At 40.7% G+C, this 20,707-nt stretch overlaps 1 long non-coding RNA gene across 5 annotated transcripts in view; it reads left to right on the forward strand.

Moving 5' to 3' along the window:
• The window catches only part of LOC112660613 (uncharacterized), a 128,797-nt gene that overhangs the window by 22,842 nt on the left and 85,248 nt on the right, over nt 1–20,707 (forward strand). For 2 of the 5 annotated variants that reach the window (XR_007407525.1, XR_007407522.1), the window contains exon 2: nt 1,456–1,592. The exons of the other annotated variants lie outside the window; for them this stretch is intronic. This is a non-coding gene — a long non-coding RNA (uncharacterized LOC112660613). The remainder of the gene's footprint in view (nt 1–1,455; nt 1,593–20,707) is intronic. 5 annotated transcript variants of the gene reach the window in all.

Genomic DNA, 20,707 nt, shown 5'->3' on the forward strand with positions numbered 1-20,707 from the left:
CTCTTTCTAAACTTTTAGGGACATCTAACACCTACATTATCCAAATAATGCTAGAATATAAGGGAAAAAAGCAAATCTTCCTAATTCCTCTGGTAAATGACTAAAACCAAATAAAAATCACACTGAATAAGAAGACTATAATCCAATCTTACTTATAAGCAAAGATGCAAGCATCCAACATAGTATTAACAAAGAGAATTCAGCCATGTATTAAAAGAAAAAAATTACAGTGTCATAGATTTTATTCTAAAAGTTCCATGAAGGATCAATATTTAGGGATTATCTTGAAGGGAATTCTATGTGAAATCTGCTTCTGAAATATGTTCTTGTCAATTCACCATGCACGCTAACACATCAAATATTCTGAAATCCTACAGAAAAGAAACCTGTTTTGATTTAAAATAGTTTTCCCAAAAATATCTGATAAGAGAACACTCCGTTAGTCTTATACAGTACTGGTGTTCTGCAGAACACGCCACTTCAGTGCCGCAATGCTTCTCCCCTTCAACTTGTATAAAAGACTGTGTAGACAGACAAGATGCTAATGTCCTATTCCTTGCAGCCTATGAATGTGTCACTCTATCCAGCAGAGGGCAATTAGGTTGCAGATGGCATTAAGATTGATGATCAGCTGACTGCCAAATAAGGCAGTTACCCTGGATTGTCTGGAAGGATACACTATAAAACACAAGGTTCCTTAAAAATGAAAGAAGGAGGGAGAAGAGAAATTGGAGAGGAAGTGTGACAATGGAAGGAGGCCAGAGTGCTGTGATGTGAGAAGAACCTACCCTTGCTGGCTTTGCAGATGCAAGGAGGGGCCATGAGCCAAGGACTGTAGGCAGACTCTAGAAGGTAGAAAATACGAGAGTATAGATTCTCTCCTGGAGTTTTCAGAAGGAAATTAGTCCCTGCTAACACCCAGATTGTATTTTATTAAAGATTTTTTAAAATCTATTTATGAGAGAGAGAGAGAGAGATACAAGCAGAGGGAGAAGCAGGCTCCATGCAGGGAGCTCGATGTGGGGTTCGATCCCGGGTTTCCAGGATCACGCCCTGGGCTGAAGGCGGCACTAGACCGCTGAGCCATCAGGGCCACCCTAACTCCTTGATTTTAGCTTGCAGGTACTGCTGTTATACTTCAGTACTATAAGATAATAAATTTTGAAATCATGTACTAGACCAGGATTTAAGGAACGTCTTTGACATTCAGTTTTGATTACAAAGAATGGAAAAAATCATAATGGGAGGATATGAGAGCATCTCATGGAACTGAAGGGCAAGAATTACAGTTGGTTTTCACGAGGGTCTGGAAATGGAATTCATTTGTTAGTAGGTTTGGTGGTCCCTGCTTTCTCTTTGCTACCCTGACCAGCTTTCTGTTAACTAATATAGTGGGTTTTAACTAGATTATTTTGAAATGATTGCTATTCCAAAAGGGCATCTTTCTACCTGCAGCTTCTTCTGCAGTTTCAAGGAAAGAACTCTATAAAAACTTCGGCACAAAACAGAAATTGTACAATGGTAAGAATATTAGCCTACACAGTGGTCAACAATCCAGGGCTCTAGGACAATCTCAACCATGATCTTGCTATGTGAGTATGAAAAAAAAACCTCATGTAATTACTTTCACTCTTTATCTCATTTGTCCTGCCACATTGCAAGGGCATTTATTCTCCAAATATATCTCAAATATTCCTCTTCTTTCCATACGTAGTACCGGAGCCTTAGCCTCACTGTGCCCATTGTAATTGTGGACCAGTTTCTATCCGGAGAGCTTGCTGCTGGAATGATATTGTCAATAGGCTGGGAAAATGAAGATTCAAAGATGTTTGCATTTTTTATCTGGACAATAAGCTTATTCATGACCTCTTGAAGAGATTTATAACATGGCAGAAAGAAGATGGTGGGTAGTGAGATGGACTTGTTTTTCAACATATTGAAGTCAAAGATGTGATGTAAAACCTAAAATGACTTGTCTTAAAACTTAACAAGGAGATTTAATCTACAGGGATAGATTTGGAAATTATCAGAGTGTAAGCAGGGGTAAGTGCAATGGAGTGAATGACATGCCAAGGAAGAGTATATATGGAGAGAAAAAAAAATCCAAGCAAATAATTTGATAAATGTCTTGTACAACACACTTCACTGCAAAAAACAAAACAAAACAAAACAAAAAAACAAAAAAACAAAAAACAAAACAAAACAAAACAAAAAACCCCAAAAAACCCAAACCAAAAACTAGTCAACCAAACAAAAAACACAGAGTATGTTTGGGACCTTGGTTTACATACGGTTAATTTATTTGGGGAAGATGAAAATGTTCTAGAGATGGATGGTGCAATGATGCCCAACAATGTGAATGTGCTTAATACTACTGAATTTTGTATTTAAAAATGGTTAAGATGATAAATTTTATGTTATGTACATTTTACTATAATAAAAAAGACAGTGTATAAGGTGAAAATTGCTTAAGCCAAATTAAAAAAAATGTTAAAGCCATTTTTTAAAGATTTTATTTATTCATGAGACAGAGAGAGAGAGAGAGAGAGAGAGAGAGAGGCAGAGACACAGGCAGAGGGAAAAGCAGGCTCTATGCAGGGAGAGTGATGTGGGACTCAATCCCAAGATCCCAGGATCATGCCCTGAGCCGAAGGCAGCCACTCAACCACTGAGCCACCCAGGTGTCCCTAAAGCCATTTTTTTTAAACCACCCAACATTATTTTTTAAAGCCTTCAAAAGGTGTCTCATTGGAGACTCCCAGTGCAGGCATTTTCTCCAGTGTTGAACCTGGCTCTTGAGTACCAGAGGAAGTCACTGGCCATGTTGTACAAAAAAATCCACTTATCTTTAAACATCAGAATCGTAGGCAACATGGGGAGATGCTCTGTGAGAGACCCAGAGGGACTGGGACCCAATGAAGGAATAGCAGAGCTGTCTTTCATCTCATACTCACTGAAGGCAACATTCTTTGAGTAGGATGCTGGGCTGAAATGCTGTAGTATTGAAATGTTTCCTTATTCTCTCTTTCCTTTCCTGAATATATGTGGTTGAATTCATGCAAGTAAAATGAATATTTGATAGAACTCCACTGGAATAACTATTATTTATCAATATTTTACAACGTGCCAGGAGTTGCCCTAAGTGCCATACTTGGAATATTTCATTCACTTTTTATGGTTAACCCATGACAAAGGTCAATTTACTGAGCCTGCCTCAGTCTCCATAAAGACATAACAATATTGACCTCATGCTCAGTGCCTAACTGTGAAAGATTTGACCCATGTCCAGGTTATGTCTGCCAGTAATTGAATTAGGAGAATTAGAGGTCATTGTCAATGGCAAGAGGGTCTAGCACAGTAGGGCATGTAAACTCAGGGCCAGGGGCTAGTGGCCAGTGAGGTCAGGCCATTTGTAAGTAGTGGCCAGTGGGAGAGAGAGAGGAGACTGACAGGTGGAAACAGAGACCTACCTGAGAGATGGCAGGAGATGCTTCTATGACTGAGGATTTTCTTTTCTTTTCTTTTTTAAAAGATTTTATTTATTTATTCATGAGAGACACACAGAGAGAGTCAGAGACACAGGCAGAGGGAGAAGCAGGCCCCACGCAGGCACCCCGACATGGGACTCGATCCCTGGTCTCCAGGATCACACCTTGGGCTGAAGGCGGCGCTAAACCACTAAACCCCCCGGGGGCTGCCCGGATTTTCAAATTTCCATGAAACCTGACTGCACTTTGGTCTTTCTGTTCCAAGTGTCTCCTTTGCGTGTGTTTTATCTCTTTTTTATTTGAGCTAGCTTGAGTGGGTTTCTGCTCTTTCCAGCCTTGATTAGAATTGTTGGAATGCCAGTTGCACTCATAAATGGTTCATCTACATTGTGAGGAGAAAGACTGCTTGGTCTGAAGGGAAGCCAAGAGTGAGGGATCAGGAGATGGGTTTTAGTTTCAGTACTACCATTAACTTGTGTGACCTTGAACAAACAATTTACCCTTTCTGAGAGCTCCAAATCCTAAACACTAGACTACTGGAGAACAGTTTACCCTTTCTGGACTTTGGTTTCTTGAGCTATAGAATGAGGATAATAACACTGCTTGCTCTATCTACTTCATAGAATGAAGATATAAAAGTCATATATATTCAAAGCATTTTAAAAGGTTAAAAGTGATATAGAAAGCAAATAATGACTATTACATTTGGCCAGAAAGAAAATATGTTTATCCTAAGTCTTTTTACACCAGTAAAATTTCTGAGAGCTCATCTGGCACTTCAGGGTCATTAGAAGTCCTCAGAAATGCTCTGACTGGTATGGGACCAAGAGACCATATGTGGTCTTCTAAATCTTCATAACCTTGTGTCTTATGTCTTCACCTAGATTTTACATTTACAGAGAGAAGGAATTCTAATATATTTATTTGCTTCTTCTTTAGGGCTGAGTACAAAGTAGATGCTTGTAAATATGTGTTGAGTGAATATCTGACTAAAACAAAAGAATGGATGCTGTTCTAGAGAATTTTACCTTCTATGGAAATTCAAGAGGAATTTTCAGTTCTGTGTGACTACTTCTATTCTAAGAGAACATTATGAGAAAGTAGGAAAAAATAGTTTGCGAGTAGGCATACATATTATATGCAGTGCATGCACATCTCATAGATGCTCTTACACTGAAGCAATGCAAATGAAATCACTCTTACTGATCCTCTCGGCTGGGTAAGAAGTTATTTTAAAGTTGAGATTCATATATATTCACTAGTGTGAATATATTTAGGATACCCTACACAATGCTGCTCAGTAGAAAAAATGCTCTAGTCTTCTTGGACAGAAGGTATTTACCATGTCAAGATTTCAGTATTTGGAAATTTATCAATTTAGTATTCTAGGAGTCTCACAAACAGAGATCTGATTACAGAAATACCCTAAAACCCCCACATGCTCCTTGATAAATATGAGTAACCTGTGCAGGCATGAGCTTCCTGTTACTGGAGATAATTGGACCTGTGACTGAATAATCCTCTATCAGGGGTAGTTCCCAGGGCAGAATTTTTGGGGAAGAGAAGAAAATGGTCTTGATTCCTACTGATAGTTCTTCTTCAACCTGGATTCTGGAATCAGATTGCATATATTGGAGATTTAATATAGGTCTCTATAAGACCTGTTGAGAGTAATGTCCAGACCTCAAGGAGTTTATAGTCTGGAACAGGGGTCAGCAAACTAAGGCCACAGGCCAAATATGGCCTCTCACCTGATTTTGCAAATACACTTTTTTTTTCAAAGTTTATTTATTTGAGAGAGAGAAAGAGAGTGAGTGTGAGGGGAGGGGCAGAGGGAGAGACTCTCCAGCAGACTCCCTGCTCAGCATGGAGCCTGACTCAGAGCTCTGTCTCACAACCCATGAGATCATGACCTAAGCGGAAACCAAGATTTGGACGCTGACTGAGCCACCCAGGCATCCCTGATTTTGCAAAGAAAGTATTATTTAAATACTACCATCCCCATTTATTTTATTTTCTATGGCTGCTTTTGTATGACAGAGTTGATTAGCTATTACAGATAACATCATGCCTGCAAAGCCTAACAAATTCACTATGTGACTTTACAGAAAAAGTTTGCCAGTCCCCATTTGAAGTAGACGGCAAAGTTCAGGGCAGTGTTTCCCAGAGTATGCATTCTTACATCCTGGGGCATAAAGTATATTAGAAGCCTTTTGTATATTTGTTTTTAATCTTATTTTTAACCTTTGGCCATTTCTAATTTTTACATTCCTCATCTCCAGAGTGGGGATATATTAATAGCCACTCAATTGGGTTGTTCTAAGGACTAAAAGGGGCAATTTGTGTGAAATCATTTACATAGCTTGAACCTGAACTCCTAATCACTACACTGTATGGCACCAGGACATCACAGAGGGCAGAGAAGTAGATGAGGTCTGGGGAGGTAAAGGAAGACTTGTAGGAGGTGTGACTGGACTTGAAGAGAGGATAAGGACTGGAATGGTCATGGTGATACTGTTCTCTCCCTCAGTTACAGGGAGGCTGGCTAAGCCAGCCCTTGATCATCCCCAGTCCTCTCTCCCTTCCCCCATGCCTCTGCTGTGTTTTGAAAGGCCAGAGAAATTTTGTGCCTGCTAGTTATTCACCTGATCCAGAGAAGTAAGTGCCTCTGTAATTTCAATCTGTGCTTTCTATCACTAAGATAAACTAGTAATGATTTGCCAATAAGATGCAATTACAGTGCCTGCTGAGGTCAATATTCAATCAGTGGTTCCATTCTGAGTGCTGCTTTGATCAGTTGGTCAAAAATTTCCTTTCTTTAGATGCTTTGTAAACCAGGATTGATTGGGAGGTTTAGGGGTTTAAGATTGGGATGTGATTTCATTTCTAATCCAACTTTGGAGCAGCACTTCAAACGGGCCCAGTGTGACAGGGCCTCCCTTGGGAAGCCCCCGCCCACAATGAGACCAGGCTTGGCACTTCTTTGCATTGCTCCTAACCATCTCCTCTCCCTCCCCCAAATAACAATCAAGCTCTAAAGTATCATAAATAAAGTAGATTATTTTGAAGGTTTTGTGGGGAGATCAGGAAGTCTCATTGGTCACTCCATAGCAAAAACTTAATACACTTTTCATTAAGCATTTTTCAGTTCATTCCTAGCATCTCCCATTTGCTTGATTTTTTTTTCTCATTTCTTCTCCCCTACATAACCTCTTAGGCTTTTCTCTATTAAGTAGAACTTAGCTTTCCCCTCACTTTGGAAATCTCATTGAAAGTAATTAAGTCCCTGGAGATAAGCAAATAAGGCCGCTGATTATTCCTCACACATGCCCCTTGGGAGTACCAGCCCAGATCACCACTCTAGGTCTTTGGCTGACTTATAGGAATAAAGCAAGATTTGGTTGAGAATAAATGAAAATGAAATTGAGAAATTTCAGCCAGAGACCCAAGATGATGGTACTTGATTGGATGTTGGTGTTCTTCTTGGTCATAATGAAAGTAGACAGCCTAATGTTTTGGGGGCTTCCCTTTCTATCTCCCTCTAACTGCATTTATCTGCATGTCTGATTTAAGATAAGTTTAAAGGCAGAATTTTCATCTTGGTTTTCATCTGGATTCAAATTTACTTAAGACATAATCAGTAGCTAGTGACAGTGCCTCTGTGAAGCTAAGATTTTGCTATTTTATGTTTAAAATTTAAGTTTTTAATCCTTCTGGATTTAATTTTTCTAATGTGGCAATATACCTTAAAATTTACATTTAAGATATATGTAGATTTTATCCCAGAAATCCCTGTTATAGGAATATAACCTAATGAAATAGTAGCCTAGGACTTATAAAGAACATTTATCACAGCATTATTTGTCAAAACAAAGGCAAGAACAAAACAAAACCCAAAAAGCTTGATGTACATCAGCACGGGAAAGATTGAATTTCTGGTATAAATCCTATTGTGGGATATTAGATGTTTCTTCAAATAGATAAGTTAAATCTTTATCTATTGATCCAGAGGGCTGTCAATAATGTATTGTCATGTAAGAAAGGCACTGGATGACAGTAATAACCCCAAATCTCTTACATCAATGTTTATTTTTTTAAAATGTAGTAAGATGTGACTATAGAAAAATACCAGGCTGGTATATTTTATTTCTGTGGGAGAGAAAGATAAATGATTAGCATTTTCTTTTCTCTCTCTCTCTTTTTTTTTTTAAGATTTTATTTATTCATGAGAGACACAGAAAGAGAGACAGAGACACAGGCAGAGGGAGAAGCAGGCTCCATGCAGGAAGCCTCATGTGGAACTCCATCCTGGGACTGCAGGATCATGCCCTCGGCCGAAGGCAGGTGCTAAACTGCTGAGCCCCCCAGGGATCCCCTAACATTTTCTTTATATGGGTTTCTATTTGTTCACTGATTTCCGTGGTTGTGGTGAACACATGTCAGTTTTAAAAATTAATAAAAGATTATATCTGAAAAGGAGATTTTTTAAAAATAAAACAAGCCAACAAGGAAAAAAAATATTATTTCTCTCCTTGGAAAACTTGGTGTCAAATATTTTGGGAGCTGCATGCATGTGTGCACACAACAGTCTTGTGTGATGTTCTGCACACAGTCAACTTTCTTGAGAGCTGGAACAGTTCAGGTAGGGAGGAGTCCCTAGAGCTGAATTGTGACCGGAGACCTCCTTAGAGCTGTTAGTCTTGAATTCTGATAATTTCCCTTTTATTTTTCCCTTAATGGAGTCCCACTGGCACTCACTTTCCCAGTAATTTACCTGCCATTTTAACGTACTAAGAGTTAAGATGATTCCAACCAAACAATATCATGGCAAATTTTTAACCTGTCTCCTTTCTGTCATCTTCTGAATTTGAGTTATTGTTCTGTCCTTTAGAGATAAAAAAAAGATTTTACTCAAGAACCAGGTTTGAGTTGACCTTCTTGGAGCCATCTGTGTGACCTTGGGTAAATAACAGCTAGTCTTAGATTTCTTCTCTACACAATGGAAACCTCTTCAGTTGACCTCACTAAGCATAGTGGTAGGCCTAAATAATGCATACTGGTTGTGAAAATACTTTGTAGTCTTTACAAATATAAAACATTGTAAATTATCTCATTTCTCTTTGATTACCTTCCTTTTGAAAAATAAATAGTTACTTCTCTCTGTGTGAGGATCTGAGTGGGAAGTAATATTGGACTTTTGGTCTTTCTTTCTTTCTTTCTTTCTTTCTTTCTTTCTTTCTTTCTTTCTTTCTTTCTTTTTTTTTTTTTAAGATTTATTTATTTATGAGAGAGAGAGAGTGCTCTTGGTGGGTGGAGCAGAGAGGGAATCTTCAAGCAGATTCCGGTTGAGCAGAGCCCTGGTGAGACTCCAGTCTCAAGATTCTAAGATCATGACCTGAGCCAAAATCAAGAGTCAGACGCTTAACTGATTGAGCCACCCAGACCCAAGACTTTTTGGTCTTTGTGCCTCTGGTGCTTCTGTAGTAGATGGTTAAGTTCAGCATGATTGGTGTCAGGGTAAATTCTACAGATATGCAGAACACAATTTCAGGTCAAATTACCCCTTTGCTTCCTAGGTGAGGATTCGGTGTTCCCATTGTCTCCTATGTTATGGCAATCAACAAATCTTTGATAAAAACAAAATCACTAACAATCACTAATGGGTGCTTGGGTGGCTCTGTCCAGTTTGTCATCTGACTGCTGATATCCGATTATGTCATGATCTTTGGGTTGTGGGATGGAGCCCCATATTGGGCTCCCAGCTCAACGTGGAGTCTGAAACCCTCTCTCCCTCTGGCCTTCCCCCTGCTTACATGCTCTCTTTATATATAAATAAATAAAGTCTTTTTAAAAAGTATTTATTCATGAGAGATGCACAGAGAGAGGCAGAGACATAGGCAGAGGGAGAAGCAGGCTTTTCACAGGGAGCCTGATGCAGGACTCAATCCCAGGACCCTGGGATCACAACCTGAGTCAAAGGCAATCAACCACCCAGCCATCTAGGTGCTCCCCACTTTTTAAAAAATATTGTATTTATTTATTCATGAGAGACACGGAGAGAGAGGCAGAGACATAGACAGAGGGAGACTTTTTTAAAGTCTTAAAAAAAACCCTAAACAAAATCACTAACTCCTTAGCTCTGGATTTATATATTTTTCTTGTTATCACTGGATAATAGCAAAATAATCTCTTTTTGAAGTATTTTTAGTTTTTACTTAGATGCTCAATCTGTTGTTTTCTCTTGGTCTCATTTTAAGTTAAGCATCCTAGTTTATACATGTGCTCCCTTTTTAAAGATAGAACAAAGCATTGCCTTAATAATGAGACTATTCTACATATTAAGTTGGGTATTTTTTAAGGCAGGTGTCCACTACAAGAACATGTTAACAACCACTGTTAGTCTATTATTTTCAGGCTATTATTTGCAATAACTTATGCATGCATTCTCTCATGAATCCTCAAAGCAAAGGCTTGGAAGGGGTATCCAACTTGCTCATATGGTAGTGAGTGACAGAGTGAGGCCCTAACTAATCCATTAGTATTAGATGAGCTACCTAAACTCTAACACTGGATGGAAGGAGTGATCACTTTGATTGAATTAATGATCATATCAAATAGACAAGTGACAAGTAGCCTGACCAGTTTCTGTCCCATGTAACCCAGAGACTTCGTAATCCTGGGACTTCTCAGATAAGCTAACTTATATTCCAATTGATAGTCAAACTTAATTAAGTCATGGAACTTTTTTAAAATCCATTTTTCAGAGGCATAGGTTTTAAAGAACATGCCTTAGGAAAAGCTGCACCAGCCAGGGTCAGACTCTTGTGGCAACACTACTATCCCATTTCTCCCTTCCCCATCTAGAGACTTGTTTCGCTCTTGTAAGAGGCGGCATTTAAATATTGTTTGTTGTTCTCTTTTGCGCAAGCTATTAATTAATTTTAGTTGTTAAGAAATAGGAATTGCCAAGTATCCTTTGTGCTTGCGATCTGGTGTTCTTTTGTCAGAAAGCCCCGAAGCCTATTGTTCTAACCCCTCTTGTACTCATATTGTATTTCCCAAGACAAAGCACGATTATTGTCTTCCATCTCAATTTTGGGTTCTGTTTGTGGGGTTTTAGCAGTTCCCATTTGGAAGAAGAGAAGAGCAGAATGACTCTGCCAGCAGTGTACTTGAACGGGTGGGGCGGGGGAGAGGTGTTAAAAGTGACCAGACCTGTCTCTTAGTCTCCTGTGTTTCAGGTGGGTTTTCCAGTACAGATGCTAATTAAGGATGGAGGAGAGACTGTTCACTGCTTGGATATTAATTTTCTCCCCATGGAAAAGGGGCTGGGAGATGGATCGCTGGGTATTTACCTAGAGAACAGAATGTAGTCTGCATCCATCTGTCTTCCATTCAGTCTCCTTTCAGAAAGACATTATGGGTGAGCCCCACTCTTCTAACTGCAAGTATCACCAGTGACAGCTTTCCAAGTGGCCTTAACAGCTTGCCAGGAAACTAATCAATGTAGCTTTTCACAAAGGAATCGACTTGATCAATATCACCAAGCAAACCCAGACCTAGCAAACAGATCACATAAACGTTTTCATGATCAATAGAAGTTACACAGGAAATAAATTATTGGGGGTATTTCAATGAACATATCACAAATCCTTCCTGTTGATAGCTCTTTCTTGGAGAGCCACAGTAGTAATATAACATAAGTGATAGGGGAGACAGTGTATAGGTTGTCAGACAGACCCACAGCCACATGATCTCAACGAAGGACATTAGCTTAGAAGATGTAACTCTGTTTTTGAAGAAAGAATGGCTTAAGTGTTTGATATCCTAATTTTTCCCCACCAAGTAGGCCATAAATTTTGGATGAATGGAGTTATTTTGGTGTCTCAGTACCATGGGTATGGGATATTATGAGCATATCAGTAAATTCTTGCCAAGTTGATCAGCATTCCCTGTGCCTATCCAGGAAATAGAACAAATACCAGGAGATTATCCCTGTCATTTACCTTTTGCCTTTTGCCTTTTCCTCTAGACTCCTTGGGGACTCTCCAGTTCTAAATGTAAAATTTCCTGACAAATAGTCTACAAGTGTGAATTTCCAGAATGCAGAAAATACCTGAAAATAAAACCTAAGGAAGGGCTATGCCACAATAATAAGTTGAGGTATTACCCAACTTTTCCTGGTGTTTAAGTCTGTATCAGTTTTCTCTTGCTTCATAACACATTATTCTACAATATAATGGCTTCAAATGACTACTGTTTCCATCTACTTATGACTCTGTGGGTCAGCAGTTTGGGCTGAGCTCAGTGGTGGACTTTCCTACTGGTCTTGCCTGGGGTCACTCATGTATCTTCAGTGACTTGGTGGCTCATCTGGGCCAAATGGTCCATGACAGGCTCACACCATGTCAGGCAGTGGTGCTGGCCATCTCTGTTCATGTGTACTCACTCTCAGGAAGGCTGGCCTGGGCTTCACCTGGTTAGCACTGCATTCCAAGAGGATGAAAGGGAAAGCAGTAAGATCTTTCTAGGCTGAGTCTCAGGAGTCACACAATACCACCTTCTCTACATTCTGCAAGTCAAAGATAAGACTAAGGGTCAGCCAGCCTCAAGGGATAAAGGAAGTAGATGCCACCTCTACTTCAAGGGATGTGGAGTAAAAGGGGGTGGAGTAAAAGATAGAAAGGATTACTGATACCATCTTCACAAAAAATATCTGCCACAATTCCTATCTCCCTGCCCCCGCACACGCACCCCAAGACACATCACTGGAGCGCATTCAAAAAGGTAGGTTTTCTCTGCTCCAAAAGGGACTGCAGCTAAGAAGGGACAGAAGTGGAAAGCAGAGAAAAAATGAGACTTTCAAATCCTTTATGTTCTAAAGGACTAAGCCTGAGGGTAAGAGGGAGGCAAGGCAGAAACAGATGCTGGGAAGAAACATCTTGAGTCAATTTCTTCAGGAACTACATAAAACCCACTTGGGTTGGGCTTGGGGGGTCGGGGTCAGGGTCAGGGTCAGGGAAGATGCTGAGCAGGGGATCAGATAACTATGGGAGGGAGCTGAAACAGGCTTACAGAGATAGTCATGCCCTAATGCCATGGGAAAAACAAAACAAGTCCTTCAGTGTCTCAGAAGTGACTAGAGAGCCACTCAACCAGAAAGAGCCAGAATTAAAGGGAAAATAGAGACCTTTGTGAAACAGTGTCCAAAGACTAGAAGGGAGGCGGTACCTCAGAGTGTATTGGCATGGACAGAAAATACAGAGAATCAGACACCAGTCTTGCCCCTCCCCCTTCCATGCTGTCAATACTGTGAAACTCTGACTCAACCCCAAGAACCTTTCCTAGAGGGAGAGGAAGAGTCAAGTTATTTGAGATTGCATTCCTATTACTTTGATAGGACAGGGACTTGATATCTATATTTTTTGGTTAATTCCATAGTCCAATCTCTTGCAGCTGTACTATTGAAAGGACTAATGAAACATGAAGCCAGTGGGATTCTTTATAAAGAGCACCAGGGAGAGCTTCTATTTTGGGGTGCTGTGTGTGTGGAGGGGAGGAACTCTTGGTCTAACAGGAAATGGGAATGTGTGATGTGTTTATTCTTTCTATTTAATAGAGAATGGACAAGATTGTCCTAGAACCCACACGTGAATTTGTCCCATACATGATGATGAAGCTGATAGTTTTTACTCTTAAGACATTTGGTCCATCAGTTCAGGTTGAAAATGTTTTCTCCACAGGCATATTCTTAATTGAATAAGTATTTTGAACACCTATTATGTGCCAGGTGCTGTGGATGCCACAGTCTTAGCCCTTGTTTTCTTGGAGCTTAGAAGTCCAGGAAAGGTTACTCATTGGTATTAGAGGTTCCATTACAAGACACAACTAGATAGTCTAAATGGGTCTGAACAACTCCTGGCAAGGGGTGGGGTAGCGTAGGGGTGGGGGGTGGAGATGAACTGCAAATGTGTCAGAGCCAACTTGACATTAACTTTCCTGGGGGCGAACCAGATCAAACTGGCTCACCTTGGGTAAATATTTGCTATCTGTAGCCAAAAAAGAAAAAACTAGTTATCATGACTTATCATGTCATGATATAGGATTATCTATATCTGTGCCATAGGGTTTATCTACATTATGTCCCTTAATTTCCTTCATGCATCTGAGCGTGCAACATCTCACAATTCTGTGCCTCATCTACAGGGTGCCCTTGGAAATTAACGAATGTAGTGAGCATTATATCCCTTTCATTTTATAATAGACAATACGTTGTCAGTTGAGTTAGCTTTCATTCAAACCCTTATTATCTTCTAAAAGTGATAAAAGCTGATCTGATGAACTAAGGCAATGTGACAATGGGTAATGGCATCCAAGGATGAAAACAATCATGCTTCCGTACTTTGTGGGAAATTAAGCCATGTGTACCATTAATAGCAACCCAAGATCAGAAGCAGAAATACCATAGAGCCTTGGAGATTCAGTATCAGTTCATCAGTATATTTTTTCTAATCCCTGTTTAACCCCACTTTAAGCATAATGAGAACTTATTTATAAGTTTCCTTTCTTTCTTTTTTTAAAAACTTTCAGAGAAACCAGACAGTCAGCTGGAGAGAAAAGATGCACTGACATTTGTGAATGAGCTCACAGCCCCTCTCATTGATCATTTCTCCTCTGAGCGTCCTCTGAGAGATACATATACAATTCTAGGGGCAAAATCTTTTCTGTGATAATGAACAATCTATACTTATGTCCCCGATAAACCCAAACAAACTCAAAGATTTGCTAGATGTCAGATGAGAGTTTGGAAGGCAGCTTCGAATTTCTCAGGGATGTAAATTATCCTAGTTCCAGCCAAAACAAAACAAACAAAAATAAATAAACAAATAAATAAATCCATTAATCTTTTTGCTTGTCATCAGAAAAGCAACCTTTGAAAGTTTCCAATATTTTGATTTTCAAATGGTAAATCAAGAAGAGAAATCCTCCAGAGTGCTGCTTTAAAGATTTTTGTGCCATTAACCTCAGGGTAGATACTTGGAGGGGAAGCTTTCTGCTACTGAAGTTCCTTTGGCTTTTATTTTTATTGGCATTGAATAGCTAAATGTAGTTGAGGGCTAACTTTGACATTGGCAACGAGAAAGCAATGCTTTTATGAGGTTTTAGTTTCCCCTGGAATATTCTTAAATACCTGACGAAGTCTTAACAACATTTGAATATTTCTAAAGCATTAAATGCCTTGAAAAATTGACAAGCCAATCTATCCTATCTGCAGTCATTGGAAGGGATCTGTTCTGAAAGCAATCAAGCCTGGGTCTGTTGATTGGATGAATGGCAAGAATCAGCACTTTTGCTGGTGCCAGGTGGCACAAGGTTCTGGAGTTATAGGTCCAGGGGTTCTAATCTCAACTCCACTTCTCTCTGGCTGCTGGACGTAGAACACATTATGTATCTTGTCTGACCCAGTTTCTTTGTCTGGAAAATGAGAACGGTAATGATGTTTACCTAACAGGTCTGATGTGGGGATCAGAATGACTTGAGTGGTACTTAGCACTGCATGATACACAAACTAAGTGCCTAATAAATGATATGTATTACAATGGTACCCTTGAGCTGCTGGGTTCCTTGAAGCAGAGCCTGTGTCTGTACAATCAGGGATCCTTATCCCTATGGAGGAGGGGGTATATGAGTAGAAGCTCAGCAAGGAGGTGAATGAACTTGGATGGGAAAAAAATATTTCTGCTAAATTCCTCCCAAAATCTTCAATTATGAATGTATGTAACAAACCATAGGAGGATTAATGGGACCTGTAATGTTTTCATCCTACAGAAGTCCCTGGTGTTTTCATATTACAGTTGTCATAGGGGATCTTGAAATAGTATTTATGCACAACAGTGCTTCAAAAATTAGTGCTTATTAGATTTGCTAGTAGATCTTATTTGTTAATGTCAATGGTCTGCTTGTATGAGTGGGCAGGCTTACTCTGGTAATGGGTAGAATGGAAAGGTAATCTTCCTGGCAAGAACATCTGGGAAGAGCCAGCCTCCAAGTTAGGACTTGTCCCCTCCTCTCTCCTTTTCTGTTCCTTATCCCTGTCTGTGACTACTGGCCATCTCAGATTCAAGGGCAAAACATGAACAAGAGCTCTCATTTAGTTTTCTGGCTTGAGTGACATTGCCCGATTCAGCTTTGAACTATATGGATGAGTTGAAGCAGAACCTATAATCCCAGCTAGTTACTGTTCCTTGTAGTTAGGGTGTTTTGAACAGGATCTTTATAGGGAAAGAGGAGTGGATAGTCTTATCCTGGTTCTAAACCCCTGCAGCAAACCCTATCAATATCCCTGCTAGATAATCCCTCTAGTAAATATTAATATTTAATGAGCACTTGTTATGTCCCAAGGACTGTGCTAAGTTCTTCACATATATTATTCCATCTAATTCACATAATCATCTTAGGTATGGCTCTTATTACCCTGGCTGTTCAGAAGAGAGAATTGAGGTTTAGAGAGATTCAATAGTTTGCCCAAGATCACCCAGCTAGTAAGTGGAAAAGTGGGATTCAAACACAGGTTCCTCTGACTCTTAAGTTTTGCATTGCTTCTACTACTTTCCACAAAGTCAAAAAGAAAAAGCAGATTTTACTTTCTTGTTTGGCTTCTTAGTGAGAAATCTGATACTTTTATCATAATACATCTTGGAGAAGAAAACTCCCTTACATCTACAAAAATAACAGAGAAAATATTTTTTCTAGGTGTTTTTCTTTGGATGAGGGCAAGACCATTCTTTTTCTGAAGGAAACTCTTTCTTTCCTTTAATGATGAAATACGTGGAAGTGTTAAAAAAATACCTCCTTTTTCTGATTGGATTGAATTTTTTCTTGCTGATGAATAAATATTGGCATAAGCCTTTTGCTGAAAACCATTCCTGGACATTAGGAACTTTTCACTAACTGAAATCCCGTTTTGGGATTCTCTTTTATTGGAACCCATCCTATAAGTGGCTCCATCATTCATCCAGTTGGGCAAGCTAGCAATCTGGGAGCTTCCATCTCTCTCAATAGCCATCGCCAGTTCATTACCAAAATCTCATTGATTTTAATCTCCTAAATAGATCTCAGGTATGTCATTACTTTTCATCTCTGCTACCATCACCATAGCAGAACTCCCATGATCTCTTGCCTGGACTATACATCAGACTCCCACCTATCCCTTCCTACTGCCCTATGATTTGACTTCTTTCCCATCTTTTCTCCAAATGAAGTCAGTGTTTGTTGTTGTTTTCTTACAGAACCTTCAGTGATTTCCCTTTGCTCTTAGGATGACATCAGATCTCCTTAACATGGCCTACAAAGCTCTTAACTATCTGACCCCTAAAGACCTTCCTGTCTCACCTCACTGCATGTTCCCCCTTACTCTTCCTTTCCCGGCTACACTTTCTTTATCATTCAGGATATGGTAGGTTAAGCTGTAGCCATGAACAACTCCCAAATGTCAGCCTCTTAAAAGCACAAAAGCTCATTTATTGCTCATACTGTGTGTCCAGTACTATATCAGCAATGGCAGGAGGTACACCGATTAGGAGAAGAAAGCATGGCAAATTACATATTGGCTCTTGGGAATTCTCCTGAGGAATGGCATACACTTGTTTGCTCACATTCCACTGGCAAGTCATATGTTTCCCGCCTCCCTCTAAGGAGGCAGAAAAATACAATCCCAACATGCTCCCAGGACGACAATCTGAATCAGCACCGGGACATTTTACTTGCTGCTTTCCTTCACATGCCTTTGAATATGTATGACCTCTCTTCTTACATCTTTTCCTCCGTATTAGGGGGGTAACCCCCATTTATCCTTCAGATCTACACTAAACTTTGGGAAATCCTTCCTAACTGGGTCAAATATACTTATTATAGACTCCTACAGCAATGTAAGTATGTATCAAATTTGTCATTATTGCAATTGATCTTCTTTTGAGCGATTAAAATCTGTGTCCTCTGTAAGACTGTAAGCTGGGATCCCTGGGTGGCGCAGTGGTTTGGCGCCTGCTTTTGGCCCAGGGCGTGATCCTGGAGACACAGGATCGAATCCCACGTCGGGCCTCCGGTGCATGGAGCCTGCTTCTCCCTTCTGCCTATGTCTCTGCCTCTCTCTCTCTCTGTGACTATCATAAATAAATAAAAAAATAAAAAAAAGACTGTAAGCTTTACAAAGCCAGTGACCATGTGGGAATTTACTCACAGTGTTAGAACAACAACAAGAAACAACGTATATCACGTGCCACATATCACTCTAAGTACTTTACCTGAAAAAATCTCCTTCATATTTACAATAACTCTCTGTAGTAGGGTAACTGACACACATTATAGATAAAGGAGTTGAGGCACAGAGAGGTGAAGTAACTTGTCTAAGTTTGTGCAGCTAGTAAGATCCTAAGCCTTCGGCCACCAGAGTCATTCTCTTAACCACTATAGCTTTTAAATATGTAGCTATTCCATGAGACCAAAAGAAGTGCTTGCTTAAATATTTGTTGAATGAATTGATGAAGGAGTAAACTAATATTGTGTGGAGCACATGCAGGAATAGGATAACACAGGGTGATTTTTCTGGAATGTCAAAGCTAGAAGGTGCCTCGGAGTTTGGCCAGTTCGATTCTCTTCTCCTGCAGACTGATATACCATTACTCAGAGTCAAGGTTGCTGCAGAGTCTGCACTCTGTCTCCCTTGGTGGGAATGGCATGCCATTTCATGTCTCCAGAGCCACACCTTTCTTACTTCATTGAACAACAAGGTAGAAAATGGGACCAGAGGGGATTTCTTCCAACAGACCAATGGAGAGTTTTGTGTGTGTGAAAGATTTCAGTGCAGGGAGAAGTATATTTTACCTTCCCCTCTCTGTTCTGAAATTAGGTTTTCTAGGACAAAAAAGAATGCCAAAGGTAATGAAATCTCCACCGTTACACACACAGTTTAAATTAACAGTATGAGTCAGTGCTCAGAATAGAAATAGCAGCAAACGCTGACATCCTGGGAACAAATGACTCAATTAACTGTATGTGCACTGCTACCAGTTAAAATTTCTTTGATGATTTATAATCAGAAAGCCATGAGAGTTAAGTCTCAAAGGGGCTGTGGCAAAATTTGTATCTAGTTACCAGAGTGGCTGGTTCATTAGAATTAACTAGGGCTACTGCCTGGGAACCTGTGGCTTTCTACTCGTTGAGTTCTAGATGCCTGTTATCCATATTCCAGAGGCATGGCATGCTTCATGGACAAGGAAACACACCAACCACCACCTCCATAATTCCCTCTACTGGAATCCGGGTCCTTCAAAAGTAAACCCAATTTCTCTAGCTGCCCAAGAAAGGAGAGGGTATATGATGGGTGTTGGCCAAGCAGAAGTGCTTCTGGGGAAAGGCTGGATCAGATGGATGTGGTGTGAAGGAAAAAACTACCTTTGCTGATGTGATATTTACTCATTTTCACCTCAAGGAGAGAAGGGCACTGGTGGCAAGCACATCTGAGGCACTTTGAGCCCTGAGAATGAAGCCAATAAGGAGAAAAGTTGTGCCTTGTGGTAACTGAGCATCTTTGCTGCCAAAGGGAATGGACTGAAACGAAGCTTGAGGAGTAAATAAAAAGAAGTATGTCCTGAGGTCTCTTGGAGATCCAGCCAGAACAGGGAAGTCTTGGGGAAGCCAGGCTCCCTCTCTTAAACCTCATCCTCTTGTTGTTCATTCAGTTTGTCATCTGTAAGGGTGTGAGCTCCTCTGCTGCAGGTGCATCATTTCTGCAGTCATAGGGACTGAGAGAAGGAGCGTGTGGTTTATAGGGCTGCACAGCAATCGTCTGCCACTCATACCGTGCCCCTCCACCCCACCCCAGAGGCTCATTCTCCGTCTGACTCTTGACACCTGAATGGACCCCATAGGTTAGAGACGGTGTGATAGCCTCTCTGTCCTGGTTGCTGGATCTTTAATAGAAATGGTGCCTCCTGTGAAGCAAAATATTGCAGGCTTCGTTAAAGTTAAGCTAGTTACCCGATCTGGAATCCAGGGCCATTGTCTCTGGACATAGACTCCAGGACGCATCCTCTTTCTTCCACTTCATTGTTCTCCGCCTGGCATTCATCAGCTCATCTATCCGCCCTCCCATTCTCCTCTCCCCTATATCTGTGTGTTCCTTTAAGCAGTGAACGCTTGCTTTATGCATATGTGCCAGATACCAGGCTCTGCGTTTTAGAGGACACAGAGATAAGTAACTCTGCGAGAGGGATTCAGGGTCCATCTGCATAGGAGATTGTAAAAGGTTCTTGTTAGAGCTGACTCATCCCTCCCAGAGAAGGCATTAAATTATTCTGTCACCCACAGTGCCAAACTTGATGACTGAATCTGAGCTGCCTTATAATCAGCACAACCTGGAAGGAAGGGCACAACGACCCTAGAAACATCAGCCACCTCCCTCTCCCCCCCACTCCCAGCAGACCACTGTCCCTCTCCCGGGATGCCTCTGGGCTTCATCTCTGCTTTGCTGTGCCCAAGGTCTAGCTGAAGAGTTTCCCCTCTGGAAAGATCTGGGTCTCTTATTTCAGGAAATTAGAACACACTGGAAGAGTAGAGAGATATCAGCTCCCTGTGAAGGCTGCTAGGGATTGGGGGATCAGTTTCTGACTCAGGCAACAACCTCAACTAGCACACAGTTAAGTGCAACCACACACACACACACACACACACGTTCTTTCTTTATTGTGATTGGACAGTGCTAATTTGAATCATGATCTTTCCAGTGGGTCACCCAGAATCCCACCCAGAAGAAGCGAGAGCATCATGCTTTGAGACTGCAAAGTGAAATCACAGTCATCCCCTCCGGAGAGCTTCTCTCTTGCCCCCTGGGGCAGGCAGGGTGAGGGGCTATCATCCTGTTTTATAGACAAGGAACTAAGACTCGAGTAATACTAACCGCTGGCGTTTCCTGAGCACTTCCTGCGCATCTGGTCCTGTGCTAAACACTCCTCATGCGCTGATCTCACTGAACTCTTAAGGCAGCTTCAATCTGCTAGTTCAAGGAAGAGTAAAATAAGGCCCAGGGAGGAGAAGCCACTTTCCCCAGACACACAGACTAGAGAGTGGTAAAGCCAAGTCTCAAACTCCAAACTTCTGGACCTCAGGTTCGTGCTCTTACAGACCCGGGGCTATATATATTATCCTAAGAGCACACAGAC

This window comes from Canis lupus, chromosome 2 (genome assembly GCF_003254725.2).
Source record: "Canis lupus dingo isolate Sandy chromosome 2, ASM325472v2, whole genome shotgun sequence".
Classification (NCBI taxonomy): domain Eukaryota; kingdom Metazoa; phylum Chordata; class Mammalia; order Carnivora; family Canidae; genus Canis; species Canis lupus.